Source organism: Tenrec ecaudatus, chromosome 14 (assembly GCF_050624435.1).
Source record: "Tenrec ecaudatus isolate mTenEca1 chromosome 14, mTenEca1.hap1, whole genome shotgun sequence".
Lineage (NCBI taxonomy): Eukaryota > Metazoa > Chordata > Mammalia > Afrosoricida > Tenrecidae > Tenrec > Tenrec ecaudatus.
Window position 1 is genome coordinate 106,008,849 of NC_134543.1, and position 13,272 is coordinate 106,022,120.

The window sequence follows — 13,272 nt, forward strand, 5'->3', positions numbered from 1 at the left end:
ATAGGTAATACAGTAATGAGAGGGAGGTGGTCTAGGGACATACACGCAATAGAAAGAGGAGGGATTGGGGTTATACATGTGACAAGATGGGCAGACCCTAGGTTTAGGATGGTGGCTTAACTTTGACCTATTCCCTAGATCTCCATAGGAACCATTATCAGTAGGGTGTAAACTCCACCTACTGTAACCAAATAGATGACTGCAGGCATCCATTGTCTTTAACAGCAGGGAGTGGGGCCTGCCATATAGTCTGGCAACTGATCTGTGCTCTGGGAGGATGTCTCAGCATCTGGCCTCCCCCCACAGGGTGGGATTATGCAATGCGGTGCATGTAACAATATTGGAGGAGATTGGTCAGTTTTAGTCACTCCGTGGCTATAAGGAAGAGCTGTCTCAGAAACAGGAACAGAGAGAAACCCCAGCACCAACAAGGAAGACAGGCCACCAGCGGAACACCGTCAGCTTTCTGTCTGCAGGAATGGAGGCCAGAGAAACCAGAGACTGTAGCACAGAGACCATGGAACAGATCCAAGGCGCCTGGTTGAGATCAGAGACCAAGACAAGAAGATGATGAGATAGGACAAAAGAGCAGTGCTCAGATGTGCACCAGTGGGGCAGAGGGGGTTCCTGGTCCAAGGAAGCAGAGGTCAAGAAATCACGTGGTTGGGAGGCTCAGGAGGGGTGGGGGTAGGGTGAGGGAAGGGAGACTTGGCTATTGGTTAAGGAAGCATTGCTGTGGACCAATCTGACAGTGATGTAATGATAAAACAACTGGTGCAGTCTGTGAGCAGGATGGCATGGTCATGACCACTGACTTTGGATCATCTCATGGTGAGGGCTACTCTTGACTTGCTCATTGGTCCCAGTCCACCACGAGAAGGTCTTGGGGTGGAATTGTTGGCTGGTGGTGAGTTGTACACTAGCCAGTATTGCTTATTGCCGTGTCTGCATGTCTCTCCAGACCAAGAACACTCCTCCAAAGGAACAATGATAATTGGCTAAACCAGAAGGCTAAAAATAAGCCCCAGCTCGGGCTCATTTTAAAGCAACAGAAGCGATGGCTTAAGCTGTGCTTTTGTGGGCTTGGATGCTCTGGCGTATTTCTGGGAACAGCCTGTGTTTGGCAAAGTTCTATTCCGGGGAACCGTCACTTCTTAAGCATTGATCTTTATTATAATTTGGGCAGAACCCTGTTTTTGTTTTGTTTTAATGGGTTCCAGGTGTTCTTTGTAATTGGGGGTGTCAGTTGAGTTCTAGAGAGACTCAGAGGGATCACGTGGATTAATGATCTACCCCCAGAAATCCCACTTGAAGCCCTTGTGACGTCTTGGTTACGAGTTGCGCTGCTAACTTCAAAGTCAGCAGTTCCACCAGCCACTCCACAAGAGAAAAGTGAGGCTTTCCACTTCATAGAGAGTTACAGCCCCAGAAACCCACAGGGGAAATTCCACCCTGTCCTATAAGGGCACCATGAATTGAAATCAACTCAATGGTAGTGAGTTTGGTTTTTAATAACCCATTTGGGTTGTGAAAGGTTTGGGGGTGATGAAATGTCAGGCACAAATGGGCTGCATACTAAATGGGCAGGTGCCTGATCTCCAAGACAGTATGAGTCCCAGGTCCCAGGAAAGGATTCACGTTCAATCTGGACTCCCTTATGGAATGGGTGAAGGATCAAACATTCTTCAAGATAGGAGTAGACTCATCTTTGTAAGCAATTACATCCTTGAAATTAAGTACAACCATAGCATTGTGAATAAGGGGGTGTGTGAAGTGGGGACCCAGGGCCCATCTGTGGGAAACTGGACATCCCCTTGCAGAAGGGCCCTGGGGAGGAGACGAGCCAATCAGGGGACAGTATAGCAATGATGAAACATACACTTTTCCTCTAGTTCTTGAATGCTTCCTCCCCCCTCCCACCATCATGATCTACCATAAACCCAGCTGGACTGGAGGATGTACACTAGTACAGATAGGAACTGGAAACACAGGTAATCCAGGACAGATGAACTCCTCAGGACCAGTGGTGAGAGTGGCGATACCAGGAGGGTGGAGGGAAGGTGCGGGAGAAAGGTGGAACCAATTACAAGGATCTACATATAACCTCTTCCCTGGGGAATGGACAGCAGAGAAGTGGGTGAAGGGAGATGTCGGATGGTGTAAGATATGACATAATTTAGAAATGATCAAGGGTTCATGGGGAATGGGGGAGTGGGGAGGGAGGAGAAAAAATAAGCGCTATCAAGGGCTCAAGTAGAAAGCAAATGTTTTGAGAATGATGAGGGAAACAAATGTACAAAAGTGCTTGACATAATGGATGGATTGTGGATTGTGATGAGTTGTACGAGCCCCCAATAAAATGGTTTTTTAATTAAGTACAATCTAAATATGCTAAAAGATGTTGGACTTACATGTCCTTTCTGAGGATGTCAGATGAATCTGCTGGGAGGCTGGCTGTCAGCAGTGGAATGCCACGCCTGTGCTCCTGGAGAAAGGTGGATGCAGGTGTCTGTAAAGATTGTTGGTCATGGCAAGGCTGCCTAGGTGGCCCGTATGTAGCCTGGTCAAGTTGCACCGTGTTCCATAAGAGGTGAAGGCAAACTGCAGCTGGGAGGTTGTTGAAATGGACACGGAACAGAACATCTCAGCCGATCTGTAAGAACCAAAGATGAGCTCTGGTGGTGCAGTGGTTAAGCACTCAGCTGCTAACTGAAAGGCTGGCAATTCACACGTTCCTGGGAGAAAGAGTTGCTGCCGTCAATGTACTCAGCGTTGGAAACCCTGTAGGGAAGTTCTACTCTGTCTTGCACCGTTGCTATGAGTAGGAACCACCGCAGCAGCAACAGGGTATGAGTTAATAATAAAATACGTAGGGGTTGCTGATTGGCTATAGGCAGCGACTTCAATGATACTGGGCTTTGGGCATTGGGGGTGGGGATTTTCCTGGATGAGACCATAGTATGATTAGAGTGAGTCATCATTTTTTTACCACAGTTTTACAAGTCAGGAAGGTTGAGCTGTCACATGGAAATGCAGTGATAGTAAGTGATAACTTTCAAGTCTTAAAGACCCTGATTTAATTCACATTTGACCGTGCTATTTTAACTGGAGACCCATGGGCCCCGTCAAGGCAATCTGTAAGTGCCAGAGACATAAATATTGACTGATGCAGGAAGCATCAAGAGAAGATGGGAAGGATACCAGAGTTACTGAACCAAAAGGAACCAGTCGACAGTCCACCATTTCAGGACGGAGGCAGCATATGAGCCAGAACCTGCTCCTATGCTGAAGGAAGAAGTCCAAACGGCATCGAATGCATGAGTAAAAAACAAGGCTCCAGGAATTGACAGAAAGCTCGTCCACATGTTTCTGAAAGCCGAAGAAGCACTGGAAGCATTCCCTCATTTACGCCAGGAAATCTGAAAGAGAGCTGGCCAACTGCATGAAGAGATCCCCATATGTGCCCATTCCACAGAAAGGCACCAACACCATGCTCAGACTGTAAAACGATATCCCTGACCGCACAGAGTGAAATTTTGCTTAAGCTCGTCTGTGATCGTTGAATAATTTCATGTCAACTTGAAGGTAGAAGAGAGAAGGGGGGTGGGCTATGATAGGTAGGGTTTTTGTGCCAACATGTGGGTGGAGTTTAGCCTGTCAATCAGGCCACTGCTTGATTGGAGGGCAACCGAGATAAATGGCTGTCCAAGGCTGGCCTCTCTCCCGGGAGGCAGGTCATACTCTCTCTCTGCTTCCTCTTCCTGTTGACAAGCCACATGGAGCCACACTGAGACCTGTGAGAGCCCTGAACATGCTTCCACTGCCACGGGATCCATAAGACTTTGCGCCCACTGGCCTGTGATCTTCCTGCATTTTGCATCATTGCATGTGCTGTGTGAGTCCGATGAGGAATTTTTAAAAATCATTTTATTAGGGGCTGATACAACTCTTATCACAATCCATACATACATCAATTATGTAAAGCACATTTGTACATACATTGCCCTCATCATTCTCAAAATATTTGCTCTCCATTTAAGTCCTTGGCATCAGGTCCTCATTTTTCCCCTCCTTCCCCACTCCCCCCTCCCTCATGAGCCCTTGATAATTTTTTTAATTAATAAATATTTTTATTGAGGCTCATACAACTCTTATCACAATCCATACATGCATCAATTGAGCAAAGCACCCTTATACATTTGTTGCCCTCGTCATTTTTTTTTTCTTTTCTTTTTTTACATTTTATTAGGGACTCATACAACTCTTATCACAATCCATACATATACATACATCAATTGTATAAAGCACATCCATACATTCCCCGCCCCAATCATTCTCAAAGCATTCGCTCTCCACTTAAGCCCTTTGCATCAGGTCCTCTTTTTTTTTTCCCCTCCCTCCCTGCTCTCCCAATGTGCCCTTGGTAATTTATACATCATTATTTTGTCATATCTTGCCCTATCCAGAGTCTCCCTTCCCCCCCTTCTCTGCCGTCCCTCTCCCAGTGAGGAGGTCACACGTGGACCCCTGTAATCAGTTCCCCCTTTCCAACCCACTTGCCCTCCGCTCTCCCAGCATCGCCCCTCATACCCCTGGTCCTGAAGGTATCATCCACCCTGGATTCCCTGTGCCTCCAGCCCCCATATGCACCAGTGTACAACCTCTGCCCTATCCAGCCCTGCAAGGTAGAATTCAGATCATGGTAGTTGGGGGGAGGAAGCATCCAGGATCTGGGGGAAAGCTGTGTTCTTCATTGGTACTACCTCGCACCCTGACTGACCCATCTCCTCTCCTAAACCCCTCTATGAGGGGATCTCCAGTGGCCGACACTTGGGCCTTGGGTCTCCACTCTGCACTTCCCCCTTCATTCAATATGATATATATGTGTGTATATATATACATATATATAGACACATACACATATATATACATATACACACAGATATCTTTTTTTTTTTTGCATGATGCCTTTATACCTGGTCCCTTTGGCACCTCGTGATCACACTGGCTGGTGTGCTTCTTCCATGTGGGCTTTTTTGCTTCTGAGCTAGATGGCTGCTTGTTCACCTTCAAGCCTTTAAGACCCCAGACACTATCTCTTTTGATAGCCAGGCAGAGCCCTTAATAATTTATAAATTATTATTTTGTCATATCTTGCCCTGTCCCACGTCTCCTTTCACCCACTTTTCTGTTGTCCATCCTCCAGGGAGGAGGTCACATGTAGATCCTTATAATCAGTTTCCCCTTTCCAACCTGCTCTCCCTGTACCCTCCCAGTATCGCCACTCACACTGCTGGTCTTGAAGGGATCATCAGCCCTGGATTCCCTGTGTTTCCAGTTCCTATCTGCACCAGTGTACATCCTCTGGTCTAGCCAGACTTGCAAGGTAGAATTCGGATCATGATAGTGGGGGAATGGGGGTGGAAGCATTTAGGAACTAGAGGAAGTTGTATTTTTCATCAGTGCTACATCTCACCTTGACTGGTTCGTCTCCTCCCCCTGAAGAGGAATTTATTAACTAGTACCAGACTTATGGCTAATATTGGACTTAGGACTTGATCTGGACTGGGCTGGCATGTTTTCTTAATATACACTTACTCTTTGATGTCAAGCTCTTATACACCTATGAGTGTCACTGAATTTGTTTCTCTGGTCCACCCAGCCTAACATATCATCCAGCAACAGTAGTTGCAGTCCATTGACAGGGAGCTGCCAGAAGTTCAGGCCAGATGCAGAAGAGGGCGTGGAGCAAGGGCTATCACTGTTGAGGTCAGATGAGTCTTGGTTCAAAGCAGAGAATACCAAGAAGACGTGTACTTGTGTTTCCTTGACTATACAAAGGCCTTTGACTGTGAGGACTATAACAAACTGTGGATGACCTTGAGAAGAAGGGCCTTCCAGAACACTTCACTGTGCTCATTCAGAACTTGTACACGGACCAGGAGGCAGTTGTATGAACAGAGCAAAATAAGGGAGTATCGTATCGTAGGGTTTAAAATGAGGAAAGGTGTGCATCGGGGTTGTATCCTATCACCATACGTGTTCAATCTATATGATAAGCAGAGAAGCTGGATCATATAAAGAAGAGTGCAGCATCAGGATTGGAGGAAGGTTTATGAACAACCTGTGTGCGGTATGCAGCGGACACAACTTTGCTTGCTGAAAACAAGGAGGAATTGAGACACTTGCTGATGAACATCAAGGATTGTAGCCTTCACGTACGGATTAGGACTCAATGTAAGACCCAAATTCCCCCAACGGCATGACCAGGTCAAGTCACGATCACCAGAGACAAGGTTGACGTTGTTGAGCATTTCTGCTTACCTGGCCTCACAATCAGTGCCCCTGGAAGCAGCAGTCAAAGATGCAAAGATGGGTTTCGTTCGGTCAATCTTCTGCACAAGATCTCTTGAGAATATTGAAGAGCAAGGATGATCCTTTGAGGTCTAAGCTGTGCCTGACCCAAGCCTTGGTATTCTCCGTGGCATCAAATGCACGTGGAAGTTGGACATTGAATAAGGAAGACTGCAGAAGAATCGATGCATATCAATAGTGGTGCTGGAGAATATTGAAAGTCCCATGGACTGCTAACAGGACAAACGGACTTATACTGGAAGAAGTACAGCCAGAGTGCTCCGTGGAGGCAAGGATGGCAAGGCATTTTTTCCGTGCTTTGGACTTACTGTCAGGAGAGAGAGCAGTCCTAGAATGACGTCATGTTTGGCAAAGGGGAGGGGCGGTGGAGCAGAGGAAGGCCCTGCAGGAGATGGTTGCCACAGCGGCTACATCAATGGGCTCAAGCACAGGAGCAATTGTGAGGACGGCACAGGACCGTGCAGTGTTTCCTGCTGATGTGCACAGGGCTGCTCTGGGTCACCCAACAACAACAAAGACATAAGTTAATGTATTACTGGTTATGTCGAGGTACCCATACCCACTAGAAGATATTTTAGGAGTCTGTGACTAGGGGAAATTAAGGCAAGACGATAGTTAAAGTGACCAAATGGAGAAAGATTCCCTGACTTTTGGGAAACACAAGGCCCAAGTCACACGGATTTTTCTAGTGAGTACAGCACCTGGTAACACAATGTCTGAGTGGCATGTCTCTTGGGGTAGTGTCTCCCTCCTAGATAGGTGATCCCAGATGAATTCACCTGACCCAGGTGGGCTAATCCAGGTTTAGCACCCACCCATGCCTACCGGCGGGAAACCTGAGCCTCTGAGCATGTGCAGTGCACCACTCCTTGTTCCTGTGCTTGGCTCTCTGGGAATGCTTTAACGGACATTCCCATCCCTGCGCTAGTCTGCCTACCAGTTTTCCCAGCAGAAAGTTAGTGAGAGTTTGGTGAAGTTGATGTATTCAAGGAAGAGAGTGTCTGAGAGTGGGGTGCTGCTTGTGAAAAACAAGCAGTGGCCCAGAGAATCTGATAGTCACCCTATATGCTCGAGTATAAGCTGACCCAAATATCAGCTGAGGCACCTAATTTTACCACAAAAACGGCACCGAAAAATACTCAGAAAAACTCTGCTTATACACGAGTAAATGCAGTAAGTGCTCCACTGCTAACTGAAAGATCAAGGGTTCAAACCCACCAACACCTCCTTGGGAGTGTATTAGAGCACTGGGTGTGTGGAGGATGTGATTTACTTGGAGAGCCCAAAATCCAATTTGGGGTTTCTGTAGATTCCGTCTCCATTGAATTCTTTTTATGGTTAACCTCCAATGTGAAAAAACCTTGTCCTCAGGCAGAGTGTATTTGAAAGCGGAATGTTATCACGCCCCTAGCTCGCCCAGGGAGGGTTGCCTTGCCTTGCCTTAGGAACTTGTCAGGGGATGTCCTTGATGGAATTTGGGCTCCTTGGATCCATATCATCAACCTAAGTCAGACCCTGACTGCTTTGGTCAGTGGGCCCTGAACCAATCTTGTGTTTCCATCTACAGTGGTTAGGTAGCCCCGTCATGGCCCCTTTCCCACTTCTGTAGTCCCACCTGCAGCTGTGCTCCCCTGCTCTGCCACCATCATGATGTTGTGCCTGCTTCCTCTCTTGTCCATGCGCTATTTCAGTGGCTGCACTTCTCTCAGCCCTGGGACATGATTATAGCCTGTTCTTGGACGTCTCCCTCATCCCAATGATGTATTATTGTCTTGTTTTTCACCTCCTTAAGGCTTTACAATGTGTCTCCTTAAATGATGCTGGAAGTAAGGGTCTCTTCCTCCCCAGCAGGGTGCCCTGGTGGTGGAGTGGTTATGTGTTGGGCTGCAGTTCAAAGTCCCCAGCCTCTCCTAGGGGAAAGTTGAGGCTTTGCTAGTCCTGTAAAGAGTTACCGTCCCGGAAACCCACAGGAGCAGTTCTGCCCTGTCCTACCACCGAGTGGCTTTGAGTCAAATCCATTCAATGGCAGTGAGTTTGATTCCTCCCTAGAACAAGAGTCTTGCAAACAGTAGAGGCAAAGATGGTGAGACTTCTTATGAACTTTAGACATGTTTTCAGGAAAGACCCGTCCCTGGAGGAAGACATCATGTTAGGTAAAGTAAAGGGGCAGCGGAGGAGAGAACAGGCAAAGTTTTGTTCGGTTGACCCTATGGTTGATGTGGGTCAGAACCGACAAGGGCACCCAGATTCCAGCCTTGGAAACTATGGGGTAGTTCTACTTTGTCCTATAGGTCACTGAGAATCCACATCCACTCAACACACAACACAACACACACAACACCAGTAGGCTGCCTGGACAAGTTTGTTTGTTTTTTCTCACCACTGTGAGTGAATGGTGTTCTCTGTTAGAATATTTATATTATGTCGAATGTGATCAGTTGTTTAAGTAAAGTATGCCAACTTAGCTTTTTCGTTGTAAAAAGTCAGTTTGTTAAGAACTCTCACCAAGTCACCCTTTAAAAAAAGCACCCCAAACCCCCACCAATTGTCATGGAGCCCATTTCAACTTGGAGCCACCCATAGGTCCCCCAATGGTGCAACTGGTCACAGGAGCAAACAGTCTCATCTTTGTCCTGCAGGGTGGCTGACGGGTTGAACTGCTGGCATTCCGGTCAGTCAGCCAATGTTTACTCAACAGCCGCACACAGGGACTACCCGGGATAGTGAAGGAGGTACACACAGAAGAGAAGAGTGATGACTGGGACATGCTGACATTGGACTAAGCACTACGATGACCTTGGATACTGGCCTTGCAGGCAGCCTGGCATCCGCTAGGGGCCACCCCAGAGGCACTCAATATAGAGGCCCTGTCTCCAAGCTTGCTGTTCCCTTGGACTGGTGACTGGGATACTCTGATGGGAGAGGAAGCAGAGGGTGGCCATCCCGGGCCTGGGGAAGTGGCGACCACTGGACATTGTTTGGCACCCCTGGACTGGTGTGTGTCAAATGGAAAGGGACACAGAATCACCATATATTTAGTATCTTGACGCTCCCCTGGCCTTGATATGACAGGTTTGGAAATGTTGGGCAGGAATCTGCGCTTGTAGGAATTGGTACAGGGAATTTTTCTCTGGAACCAATCCCCATTCTCATTGTAAACAGAGTTCAGTCCATTGGGAGAGTGACCTGTGTAGGCAACAGCTCCTGGGTTGCAGCTGACAGAGACTCCTCATATCGAGTGTCTTAAGTTCTGTGTAATTAAAAAAGTTGTTGATGTTATCAATGCAATTGCCTTATACCCCAGGGGGTGATTGACAATGTGTTTCTTTTATGTTTCTTTCGGGTTTTTTTGTTTTGTTTTTATGCCTTTGTTTGTTGGTTTGTTGCTGTTGTTGGTTTTCTGGGGTTTTGTTTTTGTCATAACACATCTGCCAATGTAAACCAGAGTCATTCCTAAACCGTGCACAAGAAGATGGGTGTGGGGCTCCCATTCAACTCTAGCCCCAATCCAAGAACAGTAGTCAGTTCTTACAACATGACCCTGCTCGATACTAACGTCTATGAAATGACTACTGAGGATAAGGGTGCTACAGCAAAATGTGGTGAAGAAAGCAGATGGTGCCCAGCCATCAATCGGAATAGTGTCTGGGATCTTAAAGGCTTGTATTCAAACAAACAGCCATCTAAGTGAGGAGTCAACTAAGTCTACATGGAACAAGCACACCAGTCAGTGATTCAAAGACAACAGTAACAAAATCCAAACAATGAAGGGAAAAATCCAAATATGATGAAGGGAGAAGTATCAGAGCTTAAATTATGAATACCTAATTTGTAGAAGGCCTATGGAGGACAAAGGGAACCCAAAACGTATCTGAAGACAAGAACAGCTTTACAATCAGCTTTACAATCAGCCAGAGCTCATTGTAAACTTGATTCGCTGGATTTAGCTTGATACTTGGTCAGTTGACCTCCCTCTTGACCCAACCTGAATTTGTTCTAGACGCAAGTATTTTTGCTTGTTTCCACGACAAAAATCTCTTCCCTGAACAACTCCATGGATGAGGGAACCACTAGGGAATTAAAATCAACAACAAGGAGGATGTAGAGATCCTGGGGGTGTTGGAACAACAGCTACAGGAAAGGAATTACTAAGAGGCAGAAGAAGGGCAATAGTGATGGTGTTGCAGGAGGAAAGTAAAAGGAAACAGGAGATATCTAGGAAGCAAAGCTATGGATAGAGGTATAAACATAGGTGTGTACATATATAAATATATTAATTCATTAAAATAGAGGTATTGGCCTATGTACATATATTTATATGGCAATCCATTGAGGAAGTGGATGGACTTTGGGCCTTTGCTCAATCCTCTCTCAATGCAAGAACACTTTGTTCTAAAAACCTAGCATTCTGTGATGCTCACCCTCCTGACGCAATTGCTAATGGGTGCATAATCAAATGTGGAAGAAAAACGCTAATGGTGAACAGCTATCAAAAGATATAGCATCCAGGGTCTTAAAGGCCTGCAGTTAAACAAGCAGCCATCTAGAGAGAAGCAACAAGCCCACATGGAAGAAGCACATCAGCCTGTGTGATCCTGAGGTGACAACAGGATCAGGTAACAGGCATCAGAAGACCCCAATTAAACTAACAAAGAAACCATACTGTTGAGAAGGAGGAAGTTTGGAGCAGAGACCTAAAACCCTTCTGTAGACAATAGGACATCCCCTCACAGAAGGGTCACAAGGAAGGGATGAGTCAAACCAGGGTGCAGGATAGCACCAATGAAACACAATATTCCTCTGGTTCTTTGAGGCTTCCTCACCCCCCACTGTCATGACCCCAGTCCTGCCTTTCAGTTCTGGCTATACTGGGGCCTGTGCACAGGTACAGATAAGAGCTCACAGCAAAGGGAATCCAGGTCAGATAAACCCCTCAGGAGCAGAAATTTGGGTAGGAAGACCATCAGAGTAGGAGGATGTGGGGGGGGGGGGGGAACCTGATTGCAGTGATAAACACATACCCTCTCTCCCTTCTGAAGGGATCGAATAACAGAATTGTGGGTGAAGGGAGGCAGCAGTCAGTGTAAGATATGAAAATAATAAGAATAATGTATAATTTATCAAGGGTTCAGGAGGGTTGGGGAAGAAGGAAGGAGGGTAAAAAGAGGAGCTGATACCAAGGGCTCAATAGAAAGTAAAAGTCTAGACAGTAATGACGGCAATGTATGTACAAATATGCTTAATACAATTGATTGCTTTAAAGCTGTAAGAGCCCCCAGTAAAATGGTCTTTAAAGAAAAATGAAAGAAAATACCATGGCTTGGGTCCGGCTCACCTTAGCCTCAAGGTAACTCCTTTGCTTTCTAGCAGAGGTCTTTTGTCGCAGATTTCCCTAATACGTCCTTTGATTTCTTGACTATCACTTCCATTGATGGTGACTTCTGGATACAAGTAGAATGAAATACTTGACAACTTGTAGGTAGATAGCTAGATAATAAATAAATAATTATTGGTGTGTGTGTGTGTGGGGGCGGTCTTTTCTTTCTTATTCTTTATGTTTTTACCTTTATTTATTTTTTGTCACTTTATTTTGTTTTATTCTTTTATTGCTTCTGTGGGTTTCCCAGTTTTTGAAGCACATAAGGTGTAGGTGCGTAGAGGTAATATCTGATGCTAGGGTTTATTGGGGATTTAGCAGGCGGAGATAGGGAGGTGAGGGGATTTGGAGAGCAAACAATGAATGTAGGAGGGAGGAGGGAACGCTAGAACGGATTGTGATGATGTATACAACTCATTTTAAATGCAATTTAACCAGGGAAGTGTATAATATGTGAATATTATATCAAGAAAACCACTTATAAAAAGAAAAAGAAAGAAACCACACCTGACCAACAGTTACCATGGGTGAAGGGGAACGAATTGTTGCTTAGGAGACATTGAGTTTATGTCAATAGTGGTAGAATAATTTGGAAAAAGATATCAATAATGATCATACAACACGAAGAGTATAATCAATGGCACTAAATTATACAAGTAAAAGTTGTGTAATTTGAGAATGTTTGTTGTATATATTTTGCCACAATTAGAAAAAATTACATGAATAACAATGAGCACAGGAAGAAGAAAATGCCCTAGAAATAAATATGGTGACAATTGTACTACCTTTCTTGATATGACTGAATTATTGAATTATACGACATGTGAATGGAGTGCTTATAAACTTGTTTGTTTGTTTTTTAAAAGCAAGCACATTGTTGTAGATGTAGTTAGGTTAAAATTTAGCACCTATTATTTGATCTTCTTTATGATCCATTTAAACTTGTTCTAGTTTTTAATATTTTCGCTTTCTTTTTTATTGAAGTTTTTAATCTGTTTTAGTTTGTTAGTGTTGCTTTTTGTTTTAGTTAGTGTTTTTCTGTGCATGAAATCCAGGATAGGGAAATCTATAGAGATAGTAACTGGATTGATGGTTCCTTAGAGGTATGGCAGGGGAGGTTGGGGGCAAGGGGGGAGCTAATATTGATGAGCACAGAATGAAGAAAATGTTCTAAAGCTGATTATGGTCATGATTGTACAACTCTTCTCTTTTTTTTCTTGTTCCTATATAATGTTCAACTTTTCTTGATGTGATCAAACTATTGAATTGTATGATATGTGAATTATATGCCAGTAAAACTTTTGAGGAAGAAAGGAAACCCACAAATTCATAGTTGGCAGAACCCAGTTAAAGGTGGAACTGCAGGAGCAGGGACAGGACCATGACTGTATCACCATTATGTTAGAAGGGCTTACAAGATTGGTTCAACTGATGAAGTCAGGGTGAGACTGATAAGCCATGACTCATGACTATGTGACCTCCCTGCTCCCTCTGTCCCCAGTACGGTGACCTCCATCAAT

General features: G+C 45.2%; 1 long non-coding RNA gene across 1 annotated transcript in view; it reads right to left on the bottom strand.

The window, feature by feature from the left end:
- Nucleotides 1–13,272, bottom strand: part of LOC142426151 (uncharacterized) — a 31,790-nt gene that overhangs the window by 5,949 nt on the left and 12,569 nt on the right. Inside the window, exon 2 of the long non-coding RNA XR_012779728.1 lies at nt 2,412–2,653. This is a non-coding gene — a long non-coding RNA (uncharacterized LOC142426151). The remainder of the gene's footprint in view (nt 1–2,411; nt 2,654–13,272) is intronic.